General features: G+C 40.4%; 1 long non-coding RNA gene across 1 annotated transcript; it reads left to right on the top strand.

Annotated features, from left to right (window-relative positions):
* The first annotated feature begins 236 nt into the window (after positions 1 to 236).
* Positions 237 to 7,839, top strand: LOC116443405. The gene is made up of 3 exons (XR_004239867.1): positions 237 to 387; positions 3,515 to 3,581; positions 7,764 to 7,839. It is a non-coding gene; the product is annotated as an uncharacterized LOC116443405 (long non-coding RNA).
* The last annotated feature ends 1,150 nt before the right edge of the window (positions 7,840 to 8,989 follow it).

The following is an 8,989-nucleotide window of genomic DNA, read 5'->3' as shown; positions in this document are numbered from 1 at the left end:
GGTTAAGTGAGGGTGAGTTCTTCCACCATTCAAGACAGAGTTTTTTGGGGTTTTTTGGTTTGGTTGGTGGTTGTTGCTATTTTGGTTGGTTGGGTTTGGGTTTATGGGGTTTTTTGTTGTTTGGGCTTTGTTGGTTTTTTCTTTTTCTTTGGTAATGACACTTCCATATTTTCTGAAAGTAGTTCTGCTTTGTAGCCTGGATCTCTATCTGTTCATTTTTATTTTCACAGAGTTTCCTTTTTTCTTTTGCATTTATAAGAAAATAGACCTGAGATACCATCAAAGCTGTTACAGGTCTCCAGGAATATCTCTATTTCAGTCTCAGATGTGATGATATCTAAGAAGCACTGGCTGGGAACCTCCGTTCTCATCAGTATACGCCACCAGGTGAATATTATTTTTTTTCTTTTGGGGGAAAGTTGTTTGTTTGTTTTCCCCCCCTTTTTCACTTCCTGGGTCTTCAACCAAAGTTGATGAAGTGCTGTAAATCGCACTTTGTGTTTTAAAGCACTAAGCCAGACAAAAAATTTTAACCAGATAAACCAAACCTGTCACAAAGAAATGAAAGAAATAGAAAAAAAAAAAAAGAAGACACTTGAGAAGTTTTGCACTTTCTTTCCTGATCCTGACATCAGCAACAGAGGTCCTGTTAGAGCACCATCAAGCATTCTCTAAGCTAGAACTCATTCTCTTTTTTAATTAAAAATCTTTGACTCCATATTTTTCCTACAATAATAATTTTCTAATCTATTACCTTTATATTTCCAAAGTTTATGTTCTGAAAAACAAAGTGAAGCATAAATTAGATGCAAACAAAGAAAGCCTGACTGAAAGCCATGTCTGAAAGAAGTTAACGTTTCTAGATGTTTAAGGTGACAAACAAGTGCTCCTCAAAAAGCAAGGCAGCAGTACCTGTCTCATGAAAGGTAATGAGACTTAGATGGCATCCTAGACATTTTTACATCTTCTTGGCTGAACCTCCTCCTAAAAAGTTAATAGTGAGGGGATTGTTCCTGTGCTTAGAGCCCCTCTTGAGACAAGCATAACTCTTAACCTTGATTTGAGAAACTCTACTGCAAGAGCAGCCTGCCACAGCTCCTGTGTGCTCTGCTCCATTGCAGCTGTACCTGACACCATCTATCAGCTAAAATAACATGGGCCACATCAGCTTCAGGTGGGGAGAGGAGGGAGAGGGGAATAGCCATTTGGCATGCAAATTGTAGCCTAGCTTTATTAACCAAGCTCAGCACTGCAAGCTTTTCAAGGGTTATTCAGAGCCAGGTCTGAGCTAGTCACTAAATTGCAGCCCAGAGGAACATGGTCTCCTCTTCCCCGAGCTGGTTGGAGGATTCACTGGAGATCAATCCCCCAGGATAAAGGTATCCTTGGAGACTGTCCCTTGACATGTCACCAGTGAGATGCACCCTCTCCTTCCGTGCCATAGGGTGCTTCCAAGCTGCAGGAGGCTCTGTGCATCCCCTTGGTCCCCAACCCACTGTGGGACTGTGTTCGTGTGACAGAGCCATGTACAGTAACGTGCTGTGTCTGTGTTTGATGAATGTTCCAAATCTGGGTCGAACAATATTTGCTCGGGCACGGAGAAAGTCTGGGAATTTGATCTTGGCATGTGCCTGGAGCCAAAAATATAGAGCAGCAAATAGGCATATGAAAGACCTGGCTGAAATTCACCCCTGTTATCCCAAATGTCACTCTGAGACTGTTCTCAGAGACTTTTAGGCTCCCAGTAGACTCAGTTGTGCCAGTGGTATCTGAATGTAATGAGCTGGACCTGTCAGAAGCAAGTCCCAGTCAGCACATTAATTCACTAGCTTTGCAAATGTGATTCTTCGAAAGATCTTTGTAATACAGATTTTGTGATTTAAACTTTGAATTATCACCAACTGCAGTACCTGTCTCACAGTTTGTGTCTCGTTAACATACCTTCAACATGCTTAGGAATGTAATTATATTGCTGTTACTGGGGGGGTACTTTCTTTTCACTCAGGAAAACATATTCACAAGTGGGAAACAGTGTCTCATTTCTCAGTGCTTCAGCAGAGTCCCGTCAGTTGTTCTGTAAGATAATGTAACAAAGGCATCCAGAGAACGGGTGTAAACTTACATTTGGTTTGTTCAAGGAACAGATTGCACTTAGGCTGGCCCTCAAACCACAGTTTCAAAGTTTTCCTTTGTACATTCCACTCAAAGGAAATGAAATATGATAGCAGATGCCAAATTCAGCTTTTTAAACCATACCTACAGTGAATAGTTAATAACTTCCTGATCCATCACTGCTGCGTGTTTCAAGCTTTGCAGGTAACTTCATTTTTGAGACTGAAGTGCCTCTTTCTTTTTTTTTTTTTTTTTTATCATTTGTGTTTAGAACAGTATCTGCTGTCTGTGAAATTTGTTTGGATTAAGATTTCATTACTAATTTGAAATGGCCCAGATTCATTTAAGAGATTGTCTTAAAATATCTGTGATAGACTTGGGCAATTTATGATTATATTTCAGAGCCAGCTGCTGACTACAGAGTGAAATCAAAACCACCTCACAATTCACAGTTTTGTTTGGCTTAAGGTTTAAATCCAGTTCACAGAAAGGAAGGGCTGAACTCTCCACCCCCATATTCGCTCATCTCCTTTGCAGCTGTAGAATACTGGAGTGCAATTATTATTAGGAATCTAACTGAAAATGTTGCTTTTCTCCTATACAGGGACCTGTTTTAACTAAAAAGTCCTTCTGTAATTATCGTGGTGGTGCTGTATTTATTCAAATATGAATGACATCACAAGAAGTTCTCGGAGGAATATAGAATCATGCTACAATCATAAAGAGATCACAGTTTAAAGCAACTAAATGCAGATACATGGAAAAATGGGAACTAAAATTTCTAGGATTTGTTCCAGTGTATGCCCAGATGATCTTTATGCCATCAGTCCTTGTTGAGCAACTTCACAGTGGTTTCACATTCCCAAAGAGCAACCTAAATTTGATTCAATGTATACCACTGTAAAGCAAATTTCATTTAAAAAATGTGTCTAATTTATTCTTTGACTCAAACAAAATGCAGCCTGGGTTGTAGTTTTTGGGTTTTTTCCTTACTAATTAAGAGATAAACCATTATTTTTCCATGATGTATGTAATTTTCACTTTCTAAAAAGACACACTGCATGAGAAATTTCACAAGCTCTAGTAGCATGTTCTTGTGTCTTGCACCAGCACCGTCACGTTCAAAAAGGATGAAAGTTTAAGATGTGCTTTGTCTTCCTTTTATCTTAGAAGAATTTTTATTTGTTAAATCTGAGAGGCAAAATCAAGGTGTCTCTTTTAGATTTTTGACACAGGTTCTTGGCAAGTATCATTGCTATATTTTAGTTAATATAATTAATCAGGATTAGCTAGAGGAAATAAGAAGCAAAAAGGAATGGTTATGCTCTAATTATATTAATAAACACATTATGAGTGAACCCTATACAATTTTAAAAATGTATATTTTTTCTTTGCATTTCAGACCTCTGGAATAAATCTATGGCCAGAGCTCAGCTTGGGTAGTTGCTCTGGATGCTGAAGCTACAGAGGTAAAAAACTGCCTGAAATGTCTTCATGTACCTGCATTGTGGTTATGGAAAGGCATGGAAATTTGTGAAGGAGTGAATTCCCAGCCTTCTGACATTTGCTACATTCCCCTTGTGTGGATCTTGTGTACCTTATCCCAGTATTGTGTTAAATTGGGTTGGCTGCAAAATAAAACTTTAGATTTGTTTTCTGTTGTGCGGGGGTTTGAAAATGCACTCAACTTGCTGAGTAGACTGCATTTCATCCAGATTTAACGTCAAGCAGCAATCATTAAATGCTGCTGTGAATGAGATTTATACAGCAATGATAAACTCACAGTCCCCATCAGACTGAAGGTTCTCAACACACTTGACAAACTCAAACTCTAAAGGCACAAAATAGAAATGAGAACATAAGCTACAAAAAATATCGTACCACGCAGTTATTAGTTATTCAGCATTTAACTGCCTTGCAAGAGTTTTGAAAACCAGCTAAAGGTCAGACATTGACTATAGTTTTATCAGAAAATGACTTTTCTATCAAAAGAATATCTAATGTGACAAAGGAAAATCCACCTATTCTCCCCTAGTAATATGAAAATATTAATATTATTTAATGAAAACAGAAATTAATGGGATCACTGGAATACTTTAAAAGGAATAAACCATGCTCCACCCATGTGACGGCCATCAAACATTGGTGGGCATACCAATGTCTTATTTGTCTACGCTGTTTTGGACTCTATTTATGAATGAGGAATTGCCCTTAATTTTAAGCTCCAGTTCTCCTGTTTCAGCCCCCTGTTAGTGTGCCTTCTCTCTGAGCCAACCACTCCATCTAAACTGATCACTTTTGTCTCTCTGCAACTAGAACGGCCCAATGTGCTGATGGATTTCTTCCTTCTCTGGTTCACCTCTGCACATTCAGTACTCCAAAAACCATTCAAGTTCCTCCCTTCTACAGTAGCAAGATGAGCAGGGTTTGCCTGAAGTTCTGGGGTGGTTTGATTCAAAAATTCATTTGGGCATGAAGGTTTACTTAGCCAGCAATGAATTGAAATGTGGCTGGAGCCCCTGTTCGTGTTCTAAAACTGAGAAAAAATGATACAGAATTTGAAAAGAAATATTTCGAGGAAAAAAAAAATTACTCTCTTAGGATGAGATATTGCTAATTAGAAGAGGTGCAAGTAAATTATTAAAAATATTGTAAAAGAGTCAAAGAAAGTCAAACATTTTTTGCAAATTGGCAAGTCTAGCTCAGGTTCGCTTGATTCTGGGTTATTTTCACATGGCACTGACTACATTTGGAAGCTTCCAAAATTAATAGGGATTTTTAAATAATGCAACACACTAAATCCTAAATTTGGGTCTGTCATTTCACATTTGTTTTAGTTACACAATGAAATCTGTGGGCTGCAAAAGAAGATCATGCAGTGCCCTGGATGTAGGCAGCCCTCCTGCTGGCTGGGCAAGAATGGGATAAACACGGCATTGCTGCTGCTGCCTGCCTGCCTCCTGTGGCCGTGACTTCTGCCCCTCCAGAAAGATTGGGTGCCACTTCTGCCCCTCTGGGATGCTACAGAGCCACAGGAGCCACAGATATATCCCAACTCCCATGTTCAGTCTCTAAATGAGAATAACTAATCTGCCGCACAGATGCACCAGGGAGGAGATAAAATATATTACATCTTCTAAATAATTGCTCGCATGTTTGTTCAGAAATGGAGAATCACCCAAATCCTGAGCTCTTAAGAACCAGCTGCCAGTGAGGTAAAACTGCCTACCTGCAAGATACACTCTGGTGTGTGCAACAGAAACAAAGGGCAAACTAAATGTGTCTTATCAAGAACTTCCACAGAAGTGATGAACTTAAAATAAGGAAAGACATCTAAGTGATTTTCAGACTTTTAAATAAGGCTAGACTATCCCCTAAATTTCTTTCAAAAATGATTGTTCAAGGGGTGCCAGTTAATAAAGCCTGATCCTGAGGGAAAGGATTTCAATCCATTTGTTGTTCCCTTATTTCATACAAACATTCTCTTAATCAACCATTCAGGCTTTCTTTGGCCCTTAATCCTTAAACAATGAAATGGTCTTCATTGGTCTTTGCCAGCTTCCTGAAAATGGCTCTTTTTTAATTAAAGAAAACAACAGAGAGCTCTCAAAAAAACCTTAGCCCACCATTGTTACTAACAACAATGGTACATACCCCTTTATTAATTTGGCTGAAATAAGCCTATAAACAATGCAAATGAGGTGTTTAGGGGATTGTCTCTCTTTGTGAGCTTTCACTTGCCCTTCTGGGCACCGCAGCCTTGCTGAAGGATCTGCAATTCAGCTGCTGATGAGAGCAGCTGCCCTCAGTAAATGGTTCAAGTTCTGCAAAGTGGCTCATAACCTCCTCCTCAAGGAATGGAAGGATCTGGTAAAGGCACAAGGGGCATCAGCTTGTAAGGCCATCCACGAAACCTTCCTTCAAATGTCTGAGTGGGGCAAAGGTGTGAGAAGTGAAGGGATATGTGGACAGGGATGTGGTGCTGTCGAGAGCCCAGACACAGCTTCAGCATTGGGTATCCTACAGCCCAAATTCAAGAGGTTGCCCCAGTGGGATAGAAGGGCCTCTCTCCACCCAAAGGCTGGATGGTTCCATGTCACAGGACTTCCACTGGGATTGCTTGGTGATCAGTCGAGAAAAGAAAATAAAGAAGCCCTCGTTTTCCACATTAGTGTGAGAAGCAGTGAGCTGTGACAGAACACATACCAACCAGACACGAACAGTGTCTGTGCCTGTCACTGCTGTGTCACCTAGGCATTTTCATTCTTTCTGAGGCTTCATTATTTAAATCTTAAAATGCCCCTCTGAAATTCAGCAGAGATATTCCTGCTTTCAATAATACATTGGCAATACTGCTTTCCTCCCTTCTTCAGACCTCTTTGAAATCAAGCACTGCAGTCCACTGACATGCTGACAGTTTTGCATGAATTAGTGAAAAAGAAGTTGGAAGTGGCTGACCAAGATTTATTTATTACTATTAAGCTGACCATGTACCCATGTTGCACTTCTGAAAAGAAAAGTAAGAGAAGAAGGAACTGAAAGTATTTGAAACGTATGGTTTAGGATTTATTCTGTTCTTCAATCTACAGTATGTAATTTTAAGAAGCAAGGCTTCTGGTTTGAGGTGAAAATTCTTGCTCTAAATTGTAAGCAAGATTACTTTTCTGGTATTGCTTAATATGCTGAGAGGAAGTGAAAATGGATGTTTCCAATACTGGGAAAAACATAACTCCAAAGTTGGTCACTTAAGAGATAAGGGCTAACTATTATTTAGTCCCTTTTGTTTAAAAAGAAAAATATTAATCATCGTGGCAGCAAAATACAGACACAAAACATTAACATTGCTGCTGAATATTTTATTACATACTCTTTCTGATAACAATCTAAAATGCAAAATCTATGTGATCCAAGCACAGAAGTGACACCTAATCTTTCTGAAGCAATGCCCTGCACTCTGGAATGTGTTGAGTTGGAAATACGAGTCCTATGAGTCTTGTACTCGCTTCATTTGCATGCACTCTTATTTCACAGCCGTATTTCCTTTAACACCTCAGCCTTCCCCGTATATTCCCCGTGTTTGGCTCTGCCCGGTCTGTGGCAATAACCCCAGGCAAAGAGCACAGCAAGAAGGCTGCCAGCAGCAGAGGGCTGGCACTGACGTGCCAAGGGCTTGCATGGCACATGCCAGCTCAAACACGGGCACTTCCTCTTGCTGTTTTCCTGCCTCTTGAGGCCAGCCAACCAAAGATGGAATTTCTCCATTCCTGGAACATCTGGTGTAGGCTCTCAATGCTCTTAATTATCCTCCCAGTCCCAGCCCTCTGCAGGTGCAGGGAAGTGCAGGGCAGGTTCTTTGAGAACACAGCTCTGTGGTGGATAAGCTCATCTATAAATCTTAGCGAAACACATGCCATAGGATTTAACATGCGTTTATTTTTTTATAATTTTTGCTGAGAAAGCAATACCAGTTGGAATAATGTTACATTATAAGGTTATGAAACCTGGGGCAAAATCTCCAGCTCTTAGTAAATGTAGGGCTTTCTATTGCAATAAAAATCTTCATGCCAGCATCTCAAGCTGCTGTATCACGTATGCCTTTACAATCTACTCCTACACCACTCAGTCAATTTTTACTGTTTCCCTCAACACAGGCTTTCACTTCTCAGGTGTTTGTCTTCACCTGCTACTCCTCCCTCACCAGTCAACCCCTTGCTGTCCTCATCTCACATGGTAAGTCCAGGAAAACCTTCCTGTGTGTGCCCTGGCAGTCAGTTGCTGCTGTAGTGCACACTGGCTCTCAGACAGGCTCTGATATGTGAATGTCGTGTGAGCCATGACCTGTTCCTCGTTTGGCTCAGCATGGCTTGCCTGGACAGATGGTGGGTAATGGCATGCACCGCCTACTTGTCTTTCTGTGCCTTTCTCCATATGGTTCTTGTATTAGACCTGGAAACAAATTGGAGGGGTTGTTGTAACTAGGAAATTAATTTCATTAAGCTCAACAAAGTTGCTGTTAAAAATTCTTGTGTTCTCGTACTGGAGTGAATTGTTGTGTGAGTCAGTTCAGATTGAGGGGGGAATATGCAGTTCCCTTGATTTTATTGGGGTCAAACCCACCTGTACTGTGCCTAAAGCTTACTCTGTGGTGTGTGTCTGTAAGCCATTTCAGCATACGAGTGTGTTCCTCATTTTCCCAAGAAAATCATCTCATGACAGGTGTGACATCATGCAGCATTAATATCTGTACATGTATACTGCATAAGATCTGTAAATGTTCTGATGCTGCGCAGGATTACACAGTCTTGGAAATGGATAATGTCACTTGCTCCTTTTGGTGCTGGTAGGGGAGATAGTATTGAAGCAACCTGATATTAAAATGGATGGTTTTAGATGATAGATTTAGTTATATCCTCTTTGTGCTTAAAAGGAACTGATTAAAAATGTCAAGATTTCAGGATCTAGGATAACATCTCAAAAGGAGTCTGTAAAGGTTCACGAGTCTAACTGTCATTGTAAGCTTTAGCTTCCACTGAGACTTAATGTCAAAGGCCAGCATTATTTTACAGATATTTTTGATATATTTCTTTCTCAGTTAGTCACTTGGGACCAAATCCCCAAGAGGGAGCTACAACATGAGGGAATTTCTGTTTTGTGGGGTAGAGCATGGCAGTCCAGGCTGCTGAAGGCAATGTAACATCGATTTAGGACTCAACTGCATGGCTAATGCAGTCTGATCCAGAAACGGGCTGGTGGAATTCCTGAAGAGCCACAATCAGTTCCTGCCGAGAGCTTCTGCTTCCCAGCACACGGGGCAAGAATGTATATTGTGGCTTCCAGCCATGTGAAGGTTTGGGTGTACAGCTCATAGAGGTATGGA

The sequence above is a fragment of the Corvus moneduloides genome, chromosome 4 (assembly GCF_009650955.1).
Source record: "Corvus moneduloides isolate bCorMon1 chromosome 4, bCorMon1.pri, whole genome shotgun sequence".
Lineage (NCBI taxonomy): Eukaryota > Metazoa > Chordata > Aves > Passeriformes > Corvidae > Corvus > Corvus moneduloides.
This window is presented reverse-complemented; position numbering and strand designations above follow the sequence as displayed.